The sequence below is a fragment of the Rattus norvegicus genome, chromosome 1, assembly GCF_021556685.1.
Source record: "Rattus norvegicus strain SHRSP/BbbUtx chromosome 1, alternate assembly SHRSP_T2T, whole genome shotgun sequence".
NCBI classification, from domain to species: Eukaryota; Metazoa; Chordata; class Mammalia; order Rodentia; family Muridae; genus Rattus; species Rattus norvegicus.
The window spans coordinates 237,718,606-237,735,096 of record NC_141534.1 but is presented as its reverse complement, the minus strand read 5'-3'; the positions used below and the strand labels follow the sequence as shown (position 1 = coordinate 237,735,096).

General features: G+C 40.9%; 1 long non-coding RNA gene across 1 annotated transcript in view; it reads left to right on the top strand.

Annotated features, from left to right (window-relative positions):
* Positions 1 to 1,686: 1,686 nt before the first annotated feature.
* LOC147997088 (uncharacterized) overlaps positions 1,687 to 16,491 on the top strand; it is a 53,036-nt gene continuing 38,231 nt past the window's right edge. Inside the window, exon 1 of the long non-coding RNA XR_015653146.1 lies at positions 1,687 to 2,119. This is a non-coding gene — a long non-coding RNA (uncharacterized LOC147997088). The remainder of the gene's footprint in view (positions 2,120 to 16,491) is intronic.

Sequence of the window (16,491 nt, the reverse complement as noted above, 5' to 3'; positions counted from 1 at the left end):
CCCCAATGCAATGCCCAGAGTTTGCTTTGCATGTGTAAAAATTGCACTGAAAAAAATCTCAAAACGGGCTGGAGATGACTTAGATGTTAAAAGCATTTGTTGCTCTTGCAGAAGCCTTGGGTATAGTTTGTTTCCTGCACGTTCTAGCTTGAAACTCTCGGTGACTCTAGTTCCAGATGATCCAACACCCTCTTCTGACTTCTGAAGGCATCAGGAATGCACACTGTGTACATGCATATTGCAGGCAAAACACTTTTACACATATAATAAAAATACTTAACATAAGCAAGTACAGCTCACACGCAAAACATACCCAAAACCCCTCTGTCCAAACATAGTGGAAAACTTCTGACTATAATCTGAAAGGCAGAAACTGATGTGAAGAAGTCAAGAGAACTGAATCCTGATTGCAGCTGGCTCACTGACTGCTGTGTGAACTTGAGCAAATTATACCTTCTTCAAAGGCCCATTTCCACATGTCATTTAATGGTGTGGGTGGAGATGACACTGAAGGTCCCTAACTTATACCACCCTTATGCATTAGGTTTTCATACAATGTTGTCATATGTTATTACTGTCAAACTGTATGAGAATGCAGGTCGATTGTTACTGAAGTGTAGCTTGGAGCGTTGTTAAATGATTGAATGCAACTATCAGCTCATCTATGTTTTGAATTATTATCCAAGTATACCAAGCCCATTCCTGTTCTTTTGTCAGATATAAAAATAGAGACACTGTTTAGAATAGGTTGTTTGTTTGTTTTTCCATTTGAGCAGGTCTGGTCTAGGGCTCTTGACCAGGTCATATAGATTGCATAGATTTATTCATAATGGTACTATGCCTGCTTTGCTGCATTTCTCGTAAATTTCTTTACCTTTGTTTGCTATTATAAATACTTTCCACATTTCTGTAACTGGGTGCTTATTGCTAGAAGAGAGAAAACTTATCAGTGTTCTGTTAATTTATCTTGGATTAAGCCATTTTATCAAATTGAACAATTTTTTTAGTTTTTTTTTTTAAACTACAATTTCTAGGCTTCTCAAAAATAAAATCATCACCAAGTCAAGAGTTTTATAGTTCCTAATGTATGTGCAGATCCCTTTCTTTCCTTTTGACTTTGCTCATAGCTCTGAGACAGCAGTGAAGAGAAAATTAAGAAGGAACATGAATAAAAATCTGTAGATTAGTAAAAAAAATGTTTATTGCATTCAGGGAGGGTTCCGATGTTTTTCCTTTAAAGTTTTATTTCTTCAGTCTTTGACCAAGAAAGTTTCTTCCTACTCTTCATCGCCTCCTTATGTTTGTATATCTGTCATTTATATTCTTTGTGTAGAACTGATAGATGTGAAAGTGCTGTAAAAGTTCTCAGCACATTGCCAAATTACTCTGTAAAAAGTTATGCCAATATAAACCCAATAGATAATACATATGTTAAAAGTAAAGCAAAACGTCATCATCATCAATAGCACCAATATCATTGTCCTAGAATGCTTACTTTCTACATTTTATTAGTACTTTAGCCCAAAATGATGTCTTATTTTCCTAATAGTAAAAGCAAGCAGCTACACAGTGCTCATTAAATTTCAGGCATTCTTCAAAGACTTCATTCACATCAGCTTACTTAATTCTTACAAGGACTCTCTGAGCTAGGTTCTAAAGCTACCCTTGGGTTCCAGGAGATCAACTGTGCCGTAGGAAGATTAAACAAGTCACCCGGAGTCTCTCCACAAGTGACTTAGCTAAGGCATTCTGGATGCTGTATTAGACAGGGTCCTCCAGAGACCCAGGACAGATAGATATAGGAGGCACATGCCATATGTATATGGGAATCTCTTAGATTTGTTTTTACAGTGAAAGCTGAAGACTGCAAGAATGGCTGTCAGCATGCTGAAGGATTGATGAATATGGGAACTGCTCCATCCACGAAGATGGATTCTTCTGCATTGCTAACTTCCCTCTGAAAGCCTGAAGATCCCTGGAGAGTCATTAGTGCTGAGTCCACACTGGAAGGCACAAAGAGTCTGCAGCTGATGCAGTGATAGACAGATCGACTCAAAAAAAGCAAGGCAGGCATCTGAAGACTGCGGAGACATATTTTATTTGGCTTGCCTATTGGAAGGTGAATCCCATTTTGAAATCACATCTCCCCCCTTACCTTATCCTCTCTGGAAACACTCTTTTTTTTTCTTTTTTTTTTTCGGAGGTGGGGACCGAACCCAGGGCCTTGCACTTGCTAGGCAAGCGTCTATCACTGAGCTAAATCCCCAACCCTTGGAAATACTCTTAAAGGTATGCCTCCTAGATGATACTACATCCTGGCAATTTGACAAGAGTAATCACCATAACTGCCTTTTATAGCCAATAGATATTTGGTGTTTGCCATATAGCAAGAGTCACAATTAGTCACCACAGTCTCCTTCTCAAGTGTCTTCACTCTTCCGGTACTTGGCATGCTGTGGCACATGATGTCCATTTGTTGTTAAGTGAAAACATTGGTCAGCTGCTGGCTTGCACAATGGTTGCTGCTCCTGTGTCCTGGGAGTTTATGCTTTGTCCTTGGGTTGTAGCTAGTGAGTGACACAGTGTCTGATTTGCAAGGGATGACTTGTGGTTAACGCTCAGATTTAGTAAGGATCACACTTATATCTACACTGAGCAAGAAATGATCTGGAAGTAGATATTAGGAAAGGAAAAAGCTTAGATAGAAACAACATTACTTACTTACTTACTTGAAAAAGTGTCTTGCTTTGTAGCTAGACCGGCTGTGAATCCCTAGTGCTGTAGTTAAAACTGTGCATCACCATACCCAGCTTCAATTTTCTTACAACGACGGTGATGAAATCCAGAGGCTGACACGTGCTACAGATGTACTGCATCACTGAGCAGTGTAGTGTTTCCAGCCTCAAACACAACTTTAACTAATAATATATATCTGATATTTTAAAATGTTTAAGTGACCGTGTAGGTTGTATATAATACCTTTCATGGACAAGGAAATCGAGCCATAAGTAAATGCTTTCCACTTGGATGCATAGCTAATAAGTGGTCAGTGTGGTCAACCGAAACTTAGGCTATTTCCAGAGGGCTGTGTGTGTGTGTGTGTGTGTGTGTGTGTGTGTGTGTGTGTGCGCGCGCGCGCGCACGCACTTGCACTTTCTCTCCTGTGTATTGGGCAGAAATTACTTTGTCATCCTCAAGTGCTGTCTGCCTTTTTTTTTTTTTTAATTTTTGAGATAGTATTTTTCACTTGACTTGGAATTCACCAAGTAGTCTGCAGGGATCCTTTAGTCCTGGTTGTGAGAGCTTAAGGGAGCCTCTGGCTATAAGACTCATTTTGACTACCAGGTATCTCTGGTCCTGGTTATGGGAGCTTGATTGATATGGTCTGGCCCAGCAGATAACGTCGATCACTAGGCTATTAATCACTTCCAGTTCTCTGCTTTCTGAATGGAAGAACAGGTTTTTCATCTTTCCCATTGGGAAGATAATCCAGTGTGGTTAAAATTTCTGGTTTCTCTGGAGATCTGTGGGTACAAGGACCTTCATGCTCTGCTTCTAGCCATAGTCTAGGCTACTCCTCTTCACCCTGCTGGGTCAGGGATTAGGAACTTGTGCCACAATGCCCGGATGCTTTTTAGTATCTTTTCTAGGATCCGAATCAGGTGTTTATGATCAGAAGGCTAGTACCTTACAAACTCAGGTCCTCCTGCATGCAGGGCGGGCACTTTACGGACTGAGTCATCTCCTGGGTCCACTTCCAGAGTCATAATCACCATATCACACTTCCTCTGGAACAACTCGGAAGCCAGTTCCTGACAAATGCCATCTGTGGGGAAGAGCAGCTAGCAAATTCCCATTTATTTTTTCTGATTTGAAGTCCATTTCTAATGAGTTTGAATTTAGATATGCATCTCTTTCTTGACTCTATAAAAAATTAAAGTTAATTTATGCTTTTAGTATTGTGTTTGTTTTGAAGCAGAAAATCTCTCTGTCCATCCCTGTGCTTCTCCCTTCAATGGTTTGTATTAGAGCTCTATGAGGGCTGGCCAATTGTATGAAGAGGATGTCAGAAAACCTACCTCTAAATACTCTCTTTCCTTTCTGGATGTGAGACCTGAGTACATCATTCAAGTTGTTTGAACCTCATCCCTCTTAAGCTAAGTAGAAGAGGCAGTCCCTACTATTGTGGGCTACGCTGATGGTTGGTGAAAGAATAAGGACAGGGGACAGAGTTCGGAAGCTGAAAGCTAGGCAAGTGTCGCTCCTATTTGACGGAGAGGAGCCAGACGGGTACCCTTGCTCGCTCAGCTTGGGGGATGGGAAGGAAACTGCATCACTCCACGCTCTTCCGTTGCTTCCGTTTGGTTTCCTTCTGGGTTTGAATTTCAGCTCTGACAAAGGGTTGAAAATAGAGAAACTTGGAAGGAAGTTAGCTCAGAGCTCCCTCTTACCCTCTGCGTAATGTGTCCTTAGTGCCGTGATAGACTTAATTGTCAGCGAAGTGCCTCTTCCTGTATGCTCCAGGATGTGAATCAAAGCAGTTCAGAACAAAATCATCACCACTTCCTTACATAGAAATCACGTCAAAAGATGCCTGCGGGCTCACAGGGCTCAGTGGAACAGTGGACAAAGGAGTTCATGGTGTCACACTGTCCTCAGATCTCCCACCAAGAACTCGAATTTAAAGTTTGGGGGCAACTTTCTATTCTGTGGTAGAAAATTATCTCATATGCCAATGTCTCTGAAGGCAACTGGTCCCCAGAGAAAACAATTGCATTTGTATCAACTAATGATAAGAGGAAGTCAAACGAATCCCACTTCTGTTCGGCCTCATTAAAGGTGCTCAATCTTTGGGTCTGATCAGGTCCTGAGCATCTACATATTATTATGATCCCCCTCTTTAACCTCATTCACAGCTCTAACCTTGGAGGTGAGCTAGTTTGGGGGAGTAAGTAGGTCTCTGCAATGTCACTGTCCTTGTCCTGTTCGCCCCAATCTATGACTTATTCCTTTTAGTGAAAATCTGTTTTTGGAGTAGTTTATGAGCAAGTGCAGCAGCCAGTTGTAGAGCACTGTCTTCTCCCCCGTTCTCCGCCAGCCATTTCCAGAGAACAGAGATTGGTAGATTGAGAAAGCACAGTACTCTTTCAGCTCATGCCCCTAGGCACAGTTGTGATTAGTGTTGTACAGCACCGATCTCAGGGCCCAGCTATCTACTCTGCTGTCTTTGTGCTTCTTCATCCAGGCTCAAGGAAGGTGAGAGAACAACAGAAAAGAGTTGTGGATGTAGGTTTAAGTTTCCTCAGAATGTGATGAAGAGGGGGAGTCTGTAACACATGGAGAAAGTAGGGACTTGGGTTTTTATTCTGATGTTTTAGAGGATCAAGCACAAAGACTAGTTTGTGTATTTTATTCTGGAAGTTAATTTTGTAAGCAACCAAACCTGTCAATTTGAGTCCTGTTTCCTGACAGTGTATGACTAAGGACTGGTTGTTTAGCCTCTCTGTCTTCAGTTTGCTCTTCTGATAAAAGGGTTTACCCACTTCAGTTCCATGGTTGTTTTGGAACTGTGATAGGATTATGCCTGTGGGTGTCTGTACATACAGAAAGCTATTTCTGGAGTGATCCACCTGTTCCCTAGACTCATTTGTATGGAGTATAAATGGAGGAAACTGCAAAGGAGATGGTCCAGGAGGAAAGCCAAGTTAGTTGAGCTGCTGTGGTCAGTGTTATTCTGTGAGGGTGATGCTGGGATACATGTGTGCGCAGTGGGCCTCATGAGGTGCCACGTCACAGTACAGAAAGTGGCAGATGGATGATTGGCAGAAGGCAGCAACAGAAGGTGAAATGTGCATGTCGGAATGGCCATGCACCAGTACCACCTCATCAGAGCATCCACCGACACGATAGGTCCCCACTTGCCATATAGGACTCTGATGGTCAGGGGTCCTGGTTAGTTTGGTTTGAGCTGCATAGTTGCAGGTCTGTCTTGTTTATTTCATGAGCCGCTAAAGATACAGCAATGGATTCCCTAATCATGGGAGGGAAAGTGATCTGGAAGTTCCTGAGAACCAGCAGGGTCTAGATACAACATCTCTACCTGGGAGGAGGGGCATCAGAACTGCTGTCCAGTAGGTGGGTACAGGATACAGACCCAGGCTCAGTGCCCTTGAGTACAAAACTTCAACAAAGGTAGCTGGGGTCACACGCAGACTCGTCAAAGTGCTTCTTGAAGCTATTTTCTCATTTGTGTTTTCCAGCAACCTCGTGGCGTCAGGGCCTGAAATCCCCTTTGACAAGAGAGAAAAGAACGAGCATAGCTATTACGTGGTGGGGTCATGAGTGACCCTTGGGCTGAGCCTTTTCCACCTGTAGAATGGTCCATCAGTGAGGTGGATCCATCACTACTGGTGATGACATGTGACAGAGACAAAACAAATCAATAGCATTGCTATTACCATTATCGTCTGTATTCACCACCACCACCACCACCATCAAATTTTACTTCTGGAAACTCACTAGGAAGCTTGCCAAGTTACCTGTGTGCACTGAGCCTTCTGCACCAAAGATGGCCATTCTCCCTTGCCTAGCAAGCTGCCACTCACCATAGCCAGTTTTGTTCTTTGTGATACTGAGACTCACTAAGATTCATCAAGGAATACTGGTAGTGCTTGCTGCTTTCTCACTGTGTCTTACATCTGTTGAGGTGAGCCTTTGAAATCCCCATTTGAATGGCTGAGTTCCAGCATGCATAATAGCTCTTTAAGGTGATGGAGAACTTCTGTTTGGACCAGACTCAGGAGGTAGCAATTTCCCTAGAACTACTCACAAAGGCTGCTGCTCTCTTACCAAAAAAGTACAATGGCTCCACCCTTCCATCCTTCCTGGTGTTCATTGTAAACTCCTCCCTGGTGTTTGTGATAACAGCTTTTCTGGCTGAGGTGAAATAGAACCTCAGTGAAATTTGATTTCTATTTTCATGATGGTTAAGGTTGTTGAACCTTTTTCCAGGTTCTTATTGACTGTTAGAATTACTACTTTTGGGGGTTGGGGATTTAGCTCAGTGGTAGAGCGCTTACCTAGCAAGCACAAGGCCCTGGGTTCGGTCCTCAGCTCTGGGGGAAAAAAAAGAATTACTACTTTTGTGAACCATCCATTGGTTCATGTGTCAATTTACTGATTGCATCTGTTGACTTGAGGGAATTTCAAACTTTACTGTTTGGAGTTCTTTGCTTTTTTTTTTTTTAACATTAATCCCCTGTCAGATGTGTAGACTGAAGACTTATGTTCTGTAGCCTGTTTTTTCTCCCAGCTGGTTATTTCCTCTGCTGTGCAGAAGCTCTTTCCTGTCACGTAATCCCCAGAGCCCAGCAGCTGCCAACAGTCTGGCTCAGGTGTGCACTGTTTGGAGTCATTTCCTTTGTGATCTTTGCTTTCTCTGACCCAGTGCTAGGAATTGCTTTGCTTCCTTCCCTAGTAAGGTTCATTGAACCTGATTTTTCTTGAAGGAGCTATATTGCAGATGGTCCCAAGATAGAGGCTCAACTTTATGATGTTCTGAATATAATCATGCAAAAGCATCATGCGTTTGATATGAGCTGTACTCCGGATTTTGAATTTCAAATGTCTCCATCAATATAGGGGCTGATACTCTCTTGGGGACAGCATCAAGCCACAGCTCCATGTCAACCACATGACCTCCTTGAGGGGAAACAACCAATATGTCATGGTGTACAGTCATTAAATTATGATGTAAGGTGTTAAACACTGTTGTTTTGTGGTATTTTCAGCTCACCCTGTGTTTATTGAGAGCCCCCCCCCACTGACACCAAGGAAGAACAATGTATGTTATGAAGTCCCCTATGTGGGATTTATGCTGCTTAAATTATATTTTGTTAATGGGCACAAAAGAAGCTTAGAGCTGGGAAAGGCACTGCCTGGTGACCTAAGTTCAGATCCCAGCATATGTGAAAGGAGGGAGCTGACTGCACAAAGTTGTCCTCTGACCTCTGCACATGCACTGTAATTGTACCTTATCATCACATGATAATAAGTGAAAAAATAATCAGAACTTGAAACTGCAGGTCACAACACATGCACAGCCAAGACCAAAAAGCAATGAATTAATGTGTCTGCATTAGTGCTTAGCTTACTCTCTCCTCTCATAGACAATTCAGAATCCCCTTGCTAAGGAATGGTGCCACCCACTGTGGGCAGGCTTAATCACTTCAATGAACATAATCAAGATAATCAGAGACATACAGACCAACCTAACCTAGAAAACCCCTCATTGAGTCTCACTTCCTAAGAGATTCCATATTGTGTCAAGTGGACAATTAAAAATCCCAGTGGGAGAGATGAAACATGGGGATTCTGTACTGGTTTAGAAAGCAGTGTTTTTGTTGTTTGTTATTTATTCACAGAATGATGGGTTTCATCACTGTAATTTTATATGTATATAGAATTTTTTGCTCCTTCAACCTCCATTGCTCTCTCTTGATTCCTTCTATCGATCCTTGTTCTTACCAAGCAAACTGCTTGTTTTACATGCACACACTTAAATATACATTTTGAGGCCAAGACAAAATATATGTCTTCCTGGCTTCCTTGCCCTAACTCGATCTCCGGTCTTATCCATTTACCATATCACCTGCAAAGACATAATTCCATTCCCTTTTGTGACTGGTTAACATTCTATTATGTGGTATGTTTTCTTTATCCCTTCGACTGTTGAGAGCCATCTTCATAGGTTTCACTGCTTTGCCACTGTGGCTAAGCATAGATGTGCACATCTCTGTTGTGTGCTGACAGGTTTTCCTTCAGGTATGCTTGCAGGGACAGCACATGTTGATCATATGATAGTTCTGTTTTTATTTGGAAACCTCCATACAGGTTTTCGTAATGGACGTACTAATTTACTTCATACATCCAGCATATAAGAGTTCCTTACCCCTGTATGTTCACAAATGTTTATGGCTTGTTTGACTGTAGCCATTCTTATCGGGGCAAGATAGAGTCTCCGTATGGTTTAGTATGTCCTTTTTCCTGATAATGGCACTGAGCAATTTTTTTTTTAAAAGGATTGTTTATCCCTTTGTGGTTCTTATTAGAATTGTTTGTCCATTTATCTGTCAATTGATTGGTTAGATGATTTGGGGCATTCTATTTACTGTTTTTAGTTTTGTTTTTTTTAAATACATATTCTAGACACTAAGCCCATGTCAAATTAATAGGTAGAAAGAGCATGGTCTGCAGACTGTCTCTTCATTCAGTTAATTATTTTTTTCTGCTGTGTAGAGCTTTTAAATTTCTCTCAGTCCAATTTGTGAATTGCAAAAAGCATGGGGTGAACCAATAGAGCCAGGAATAAGCAGTCAGAGTTACACAGCTTCTGTAGAACCTGGCAGTAGTGGATTTGAGTGGCTCCACCTTTCTGTTTAGTGTTTGAGCGGATGATTCTGTCTCTGGAGCACAGAACACAAGGACGACAAGACCGCTTAGTCATCAATGTCTAACCTGGGAGAAATGGTCACAGTGTGATGAAGGCAATGGGTTCTTGAAATTGCCTCAGAATCAAATGATTATTTTGTGCCATGTTTCCATGCTCCTCGTCTCCATGTCTTGTGTGTGTGTGTGTCTGTCTGTCTGTCCGTCTGTCTGTCTGTCTGTCTGATGTTTCTTTGATCCTGTCTGGTCTGGTCTGTTTTGCTTTTGTCTTCGTTCTCTCATTATTTCATTGTTTACTTTCTGCACCCAACCTCAGCTCTGCATTTAACTCACCAGCACATGAAGGGCAAGTCCTGTACCCTTTAGAAGCTGTGCATTTGTGGGATTAACCTTTATGTTCCCTGTTCTGATTTAAAAGCAGTATAGCTGTATACATATAAATCTATATGTATAAATGTATTATATATATTTACATATACAAATGATTATAATAATGTGATAATGACCATTTTTAGATATTGCAATAGCCTCTTTTTTAAAATTTAAACTAAATCTCCGTTGAGAGTTTAATACATCAGTACTGAATTTACACATCATTCTCACCTACCCTCCTTCCTGCAACTCCTTTCTGTATTTCTCAATCCCTACTCCATCTAAATTCATGACCTCTTTTTTTCATTTTTATTAAATTGGATATTTCTTATTTACATTTCAAATGTTATTCCTTTTCCTGGTTTCCTGTCCATCAGCGCCCTAACCCGTCGCCTTCCCTTTCTATATGGGTGTTCCCCTCCCCATCCACCCCCCCCATTATCGCCTCCCAACAATTCCCTACACTGGGGGTCCAACCTTGGCAGGACCAAGGGCTTCCCCTTCCATTGGTGCCCAACAAGGCTATTCACTGCTACATATGCAGTTGGAGCCATGGGTCAGGCCATGTATATAGTCTTTGGGTAGTGGTTTAGTCCCTGGGAGCTCTGGTTGTTTGGCATTGTTGTTGTTATGGTTGCAAGCCCTTTCAACTCTTTCAGTTCTATTTCTAATTCCTACAATAGGGATCCCATTCTCAGTTCAGTAGTTTACTGCTGGCATTTGCTTTTGTATTTGACATGTTCTGGCTGTGTCTCTCAGGAGAGATCTATATCTGGTTCCTGTCAGCATGCACTTCTTAGCTTCATCCTTAGCTGTATATATGGGGCACATGTGGGGGCAGGTTCTGAATGGCCATTCCTTCAGTCTCTGCTCTAAACTTTGCCTCCCTATCACCTCCTATGGATATTTTTGTTCCCCTTTTAAAGAAGGAGTGAAGCAGCCACATTTTGGTCATCCGTCTTGAGTTTCATGTCGTCGGTGCATCTTGGGTAATTCAAGCATTTAGGCTAATATTAATTTATCAATGAGTGCATACCATGTGTGTTTTTCTGTGATTGGGTTACTTCATTCAGGATGATATTTTCTAGTTCCATCCATTTGCCTATGAATTTCATGAAGTCATTGTTTTTGATAGCTGAGTAATATTCCATTGTGTAGATGTACCACATTTTCTGTATCCATTCCTCTGTTGAAAGGCATCTGGGTTCTTTCCAGCTTCTGGCTATTATAAATAAGGCTGCTATGAACATAGTGGAGCATGTGTCTTTTTTATATGTTGGGGCATCTTGTGGGTATATGCCCAAGAGAGGTATAGCTGGATCCTCAGGCAGTTCAATGTCCAATTTTCTGAGGAACCTCCAGACTGATTTCCAGAATGGTTGTACCAGTCTGCAATCCCACCAACAATGGAGGAGTGTTCCTCTTTCTCCACATCCTCGCCAGCATTTGCTGTCACCTGAGTTTTTGATCTTAGCCATTCTCACTGGTGTGAGGTGAAATCCCAGGGTTGTTTTGATTTGCATTTCCCTTATGACTAAAGATGTTGAACATTTCTTTAGGTGTTTCTCAGCCATTCAGCATGCCTCAGTTGTGAATTCTTTGTTTAGCTCTGAACCCCATTTTTAATGGGGTTATTTGTCTCCCTGCGCTCTAACTTCTTGAGTTCTTTGTATATTTTGGATATAAGCCCTCTATCTGTTGTAGGATTGGTAAAGATCTTTTCCCAATCAGGGTGATAAGCATGGATCGATCTGCATTCTTCTACATGTTGACCTCCAGTTGAACCAGCACCATTTGCTGAAAATGCTATCCTTTTTCCATTGGATGGTTTTGGCTCCTTTGTCAAAAATCAAGTGACCATAAGTGTGTGACTTCATTTCTGGATCTTCAATTTTATTCCACTGGTCTATCTGCCTGTCTCTGTACCAATACCATACAGTTTTTGTTTTTTTAATCACTATTGCTCTGTAATACTACTTGAGGTCAGGGATGATGATTCCCCCAGAAGTTCTTTTATTGTTGAGGATAGTTTTAGCTATCCTGGGTTTTTGTTATTCCAAATAAATTTGCAAATTGTTCTTTCTAACTCTATGAAGAATTTGATTGGAATTTGATGGGGATAGCATTGAATCTGTAGGTTTTTTTGGTAAAATGGCCATTTTTACTATATTAATCCTGCCAATCCATGAGCATGGGAGATCTTTCCATCTTCTGAGATCTTCAATTTCTTTCTACAGAGACTTGAAGTTCTTATCACATAGATCTTTCACTTGCTTGGTTAAAGTCACACCAAAGTATTTTATATTATTTGGGACTATTGTGAATGGTGTCCTTTCCCTAATTTCTTTCACAGCCTTTATCTTTTGTGTAGGAGAAGGCTACTGATTTGTTTAAGTTAATTTTATACCCAGCCACTTTGCTGTAGTTGTTTATCAGGCTCAGTAGTTCTTTCGTGGAACTTTTGGGGTCACTTAAGTATACTATCATATCATCTGCAAATAGTGATATTTTGACTTCTTCCTTTCCAATTTGTATCCCTTTGACCTCCATTTGTTGTCTGATTGCTCTGGCCAGGACTTTGAGAACTATATTGAATAAGTAGGGAGAGAGTGGGCAGCCTTGTGTAGTCCCTGATTTCAGTGGGATTGCTTCAAGGTTCTCTCCATTTAGTTTAATGTTAGCTACTGGTTTGCTGTATATGGGCTTTTACTATGTTTAAATTTGGGCCTTGAATTCCTGTTCTTTTATTAAAAGGAGTGTTGAAATTTGTCAAATGATTCCTCGGCATCTAAAGAAATGATCATGTGGTTCTTATCTTTGAGTTTGTTTATATAGATTACATTGATGGTTTTCCCTATATTGAACCATTCCTACATACCTGAGATGAAGCCTACTCGATCATGATGGATGATCCTTTTGATGTGCTCTTGGATTCGGTTTGCAAGAATTTTATTGAATTTTTTTGCATCGATATTCATAAGGGAAAATGGTCTGAAGTTCTCTTTCTTTGTTGGGTCTTTGTGTGGTTTAGATATAAGAGTAATTGTGGCTCATAGAAGGAATTTGGTAGTGCTCTGTCTGCTTCTATTTTGTGGAATAGTTTGGACAATATTGGTATGAGGTCTTCTATGAAGGTCTGGTAGAATTCTGGACTAATCCCATCCGATCCTGGGCTCTTTTTATTTGGGAGACTTTTAATGACTGCTTCTATTTCTTTGGGAGTTATGGGGTTGTTTAGATGGTTTATCTGTTCCTGATTTAGCTTTGGTACCTGGTATTTTTCTAGAAAATTGTCCATTTCCTCCAGATTTTCAAGTTTTGTTGAATAAAGGCTTTTGTGATAGGATCTGATGACTTTTTTTTTAATTTCCTCAGATTATCTTGTTATATCTCCCTTTTCATTTCTGATTTGTAATTTGGACACACTCTCTGTGCCCTATGGTTAATCTGGCTAAGGGTTTACCTATCTTTTTGATTTTCTCAAAGAGCCAGCTCCTGGTTTTGTTGATTCTTTGTATAGTGCTTTTCGTTTCTACTTGATTGATTTCAGCCCCGAGTTTGTATATTTCCTGCCTTCTACTCCTCTTAGGTGTATTTGCTTGTTTTGGTTGTAGAGCTTTTAGGTGTGCTGTGAAGCTCCTGATGTATGTTCTCTCCTGTATCCATTCTGTTAATCTGTTAACCTGGGTCCCATAAGTTTGGGTATGTTGTACCTTCATTTTCATCAAATTCAAAGAAATCTTTAATTTCTTTATTTCTCCTTTGACCAAGTTATCATTTAGTAGAGCATTGTTCAACTTCCATGTATATGTTCCTTGTTGTTGTTATTGAAGATCAACCTTAGTCTGTGGTGACTGATAAGATATGTGACATCTGATAGGATGCATGGGAGCATTTCTATCTTTCTGTATCTGTTGAGGCCTGTTTTGTGACCAATTATATGGTCAATTTTTGGAGAAGGTATTATGAGGTGGTGAGAAGAAGGTCTATCCTTTTGTTTTAGGATAGTATGTTTTGTAAATATCCGTTAAGTCCATTTGGTTCATAACTTCTGTCAGTCTCTCTATGTCTCTGTTTAATCTCTGTTTCCATGATCTGTCCATTGATGAGAGTGAGGTGCTGAAATCTCCTACTCTTATTGTGTGAGGTGCAATGTGTGTTTTGAGCTTTAGTAAGGTTTCTTTTATGTATGTAGGTGCCCTTGTATTTGGAGCATAGATATTTAGGATTGAGAGTTCATCTTGGTGGATTTTTCCTTTGATGAATATGAAGTGTCCTTCCTTATCTTTTTTAAAAGTTGATTTTATTCTATATTAGAATGGCTACTCCATCTTGCTTCTTCAGACCATTTGATTGGAAAAATGGTTTTCCAGTGTTTTACTCTGAGGTAGTGTCTCTGAGGTGTGTTTCGTGTAGACAGCAAATAGCTGGGTCCTCTTTATATATCCTGTCTGTGAATCTGTGTCTTTTTATTGGGGAATTGAGTCCATTGATGTTGAGAGATATTAAGGAATAGTGATTGTTGATTCCTGTTATTTTCGTATTTAGAGGTGAGATTATGTTTGTGTACTTCTCTTCTTTTGGTTTTGTTGCAAGGATATTACTTTCTTGCTTTTTCTAGGGTGTAGTTTTCTTCCTTGTATTGGAGTTTTCCATCTATTATCCTTTTTAGGGCTGGATTTGTAGAAAGATATTGTGTAAATTTGGTTTTGTCACTGAATATCTTGGTTTCTCCCTCAATATTAATTTATAGTTTTGCTGGATATGGTAGCCTGGGTTGGCATTTGTGTTCTCTTATGGTCTGTATGACATCTGTCCAGGATCTTCTGGTTTTCATAGTCTCTGGTGAGAAGTCTGGTGTAATTCTGATAGGTCAGACTTTATATGTTAATTGATCTTTTTCCCTTACTGCTTTTAATATTTTCTTTGTTTTGTGCATTTGGTGTTTTGACTATTATGTGACTGGAAAAATTTCTTTTCTGGTCCAATCTACTTGTTGTTCTGTAGGCTTCTTTTATGTTGATGGGCATCTCTCTCTTTAGTTTGGGAAAGTTTTCTTCTATGGTTTTGCTGAAGATATTTACTGGCCCTTTAAGTTGGGAGTCTTCCCTCTCTTCTATACCTATTATCCCTAGGTTTGATCTTCTCATTGTGTCCTGGATTTCCTGTATATTTTCAGTTAGGAGCCTTTTCTGCTTTACATTCTCTTTGACAGTTCTGTCAATATTTTCTATGGTATCTTCTCCTGAGATTCTCTCTTCTATCTCTTGTATTCTGTTGGTGAGGCTCACATCTATGTCTCCTCATTCCTTTCTTAGGTTTTCTATCTCCAGGGTTGTTTCCCGTTGTGCTTTCTTTATTGTTTCCATTTCCATTTTTTACTACTGTATGGTTTTGTTCATTTTCTTCTCCTGTTTGGTTGTGTTTTCCTGTAGTTCTATAAGGGATTTTTGTGTTTCCTCTTTAAGTGCTTTTTACTTGTTTACTTGTGTTGTCCTGTATTTTCTTAAGGGAGTCATTTATAACCTTCTTAAAGTCCTCCATCATCATGATGAAATGTGATTTTAAATCTAAATATTTTCTTCTGGTATGTTTGGATATCTAGTGTTTGCTTTGATGGGAAAACTGGGCTCTGATGATGCCAAGTAGTCTTTCTTGGTTTCTGTTGCTTGGGTCCTGCACTTGCCTCTCATCATGAGGTTTTCTCTGGTGTTAGCTTGTCTTGCTGTTTCTGATGGTGCTTGACTGTCCTGTGGGCCTGTGTATCAGCACTCCTGTAGACCTGTTTTCCTGTTTTCTTTCCGCCAGTTATGGGAACAGAATGTTCTGCTCTCAGGTGTGTAGTTGCTTCTGACAGCTGGCTTTCAGCTCTAGGTGCGGGGGCACAGATGACACTAGGCGTTTTCCTCTTGAGTTGGGAATGTGGGCAGAGAGTAGTCTCCTCTGGTTTCACAGGAGTGTCCACACTTCTGAGGGTCTAGTCCCCTCCCACACACACACATGGGATTTGGGTGCAGGGAGCTGTTTAACCGGTTCAGTTCAGATCTGGGCACAGATCTGGAACGCTGGGCTCCTGCAGCTCACTGCTCCTATATTCCTGTGTCCAGAGGCACTATGCAGTTTCCTCTTTGGCCAGGAATGTGTGCAAAGGTGTGCAGAAGTGGCAGTCTGTCCTGCCCTGCAGTCTTAGGATTGCCTGCAATTCTGGGTGTTCAGCTCTCTCCCATGGGATTTGGGAGCAGGGAGCTCTGGGCTGGAATCATTGAAGTTCTGACCAGGAGTGCTGGGTCGCAGAGGACTTCTGCCTTTCTGTGTCCTGAGTCCACCAAGCAGGTCACTTGGAGCAGAAAAGTTGTCCTTACCTCTGCTCTTAGGCATTTAATCACTCCTTGTGGCTGGCTTTGAGCTTTCTTCAAAGGCAGCAACCAGAAGGGTCCTGCCTTTACTGCTCCTAGGTCCCTGTGCACAGGGGGCACAGATGGCACTAGGCATTTTCCATGACCTCTTATTTTTAATTATTGTTTCACACACACACACACACACACACACACACACACACACACACACACACCATGGTACATATTGAAAGGTCAGAGGACAACTTATGGATGTCTGTCCTCTCCTTTCACTATGTGGTTCTAGGGACCAAACTCAGGTCTAAAGGTAAGCACC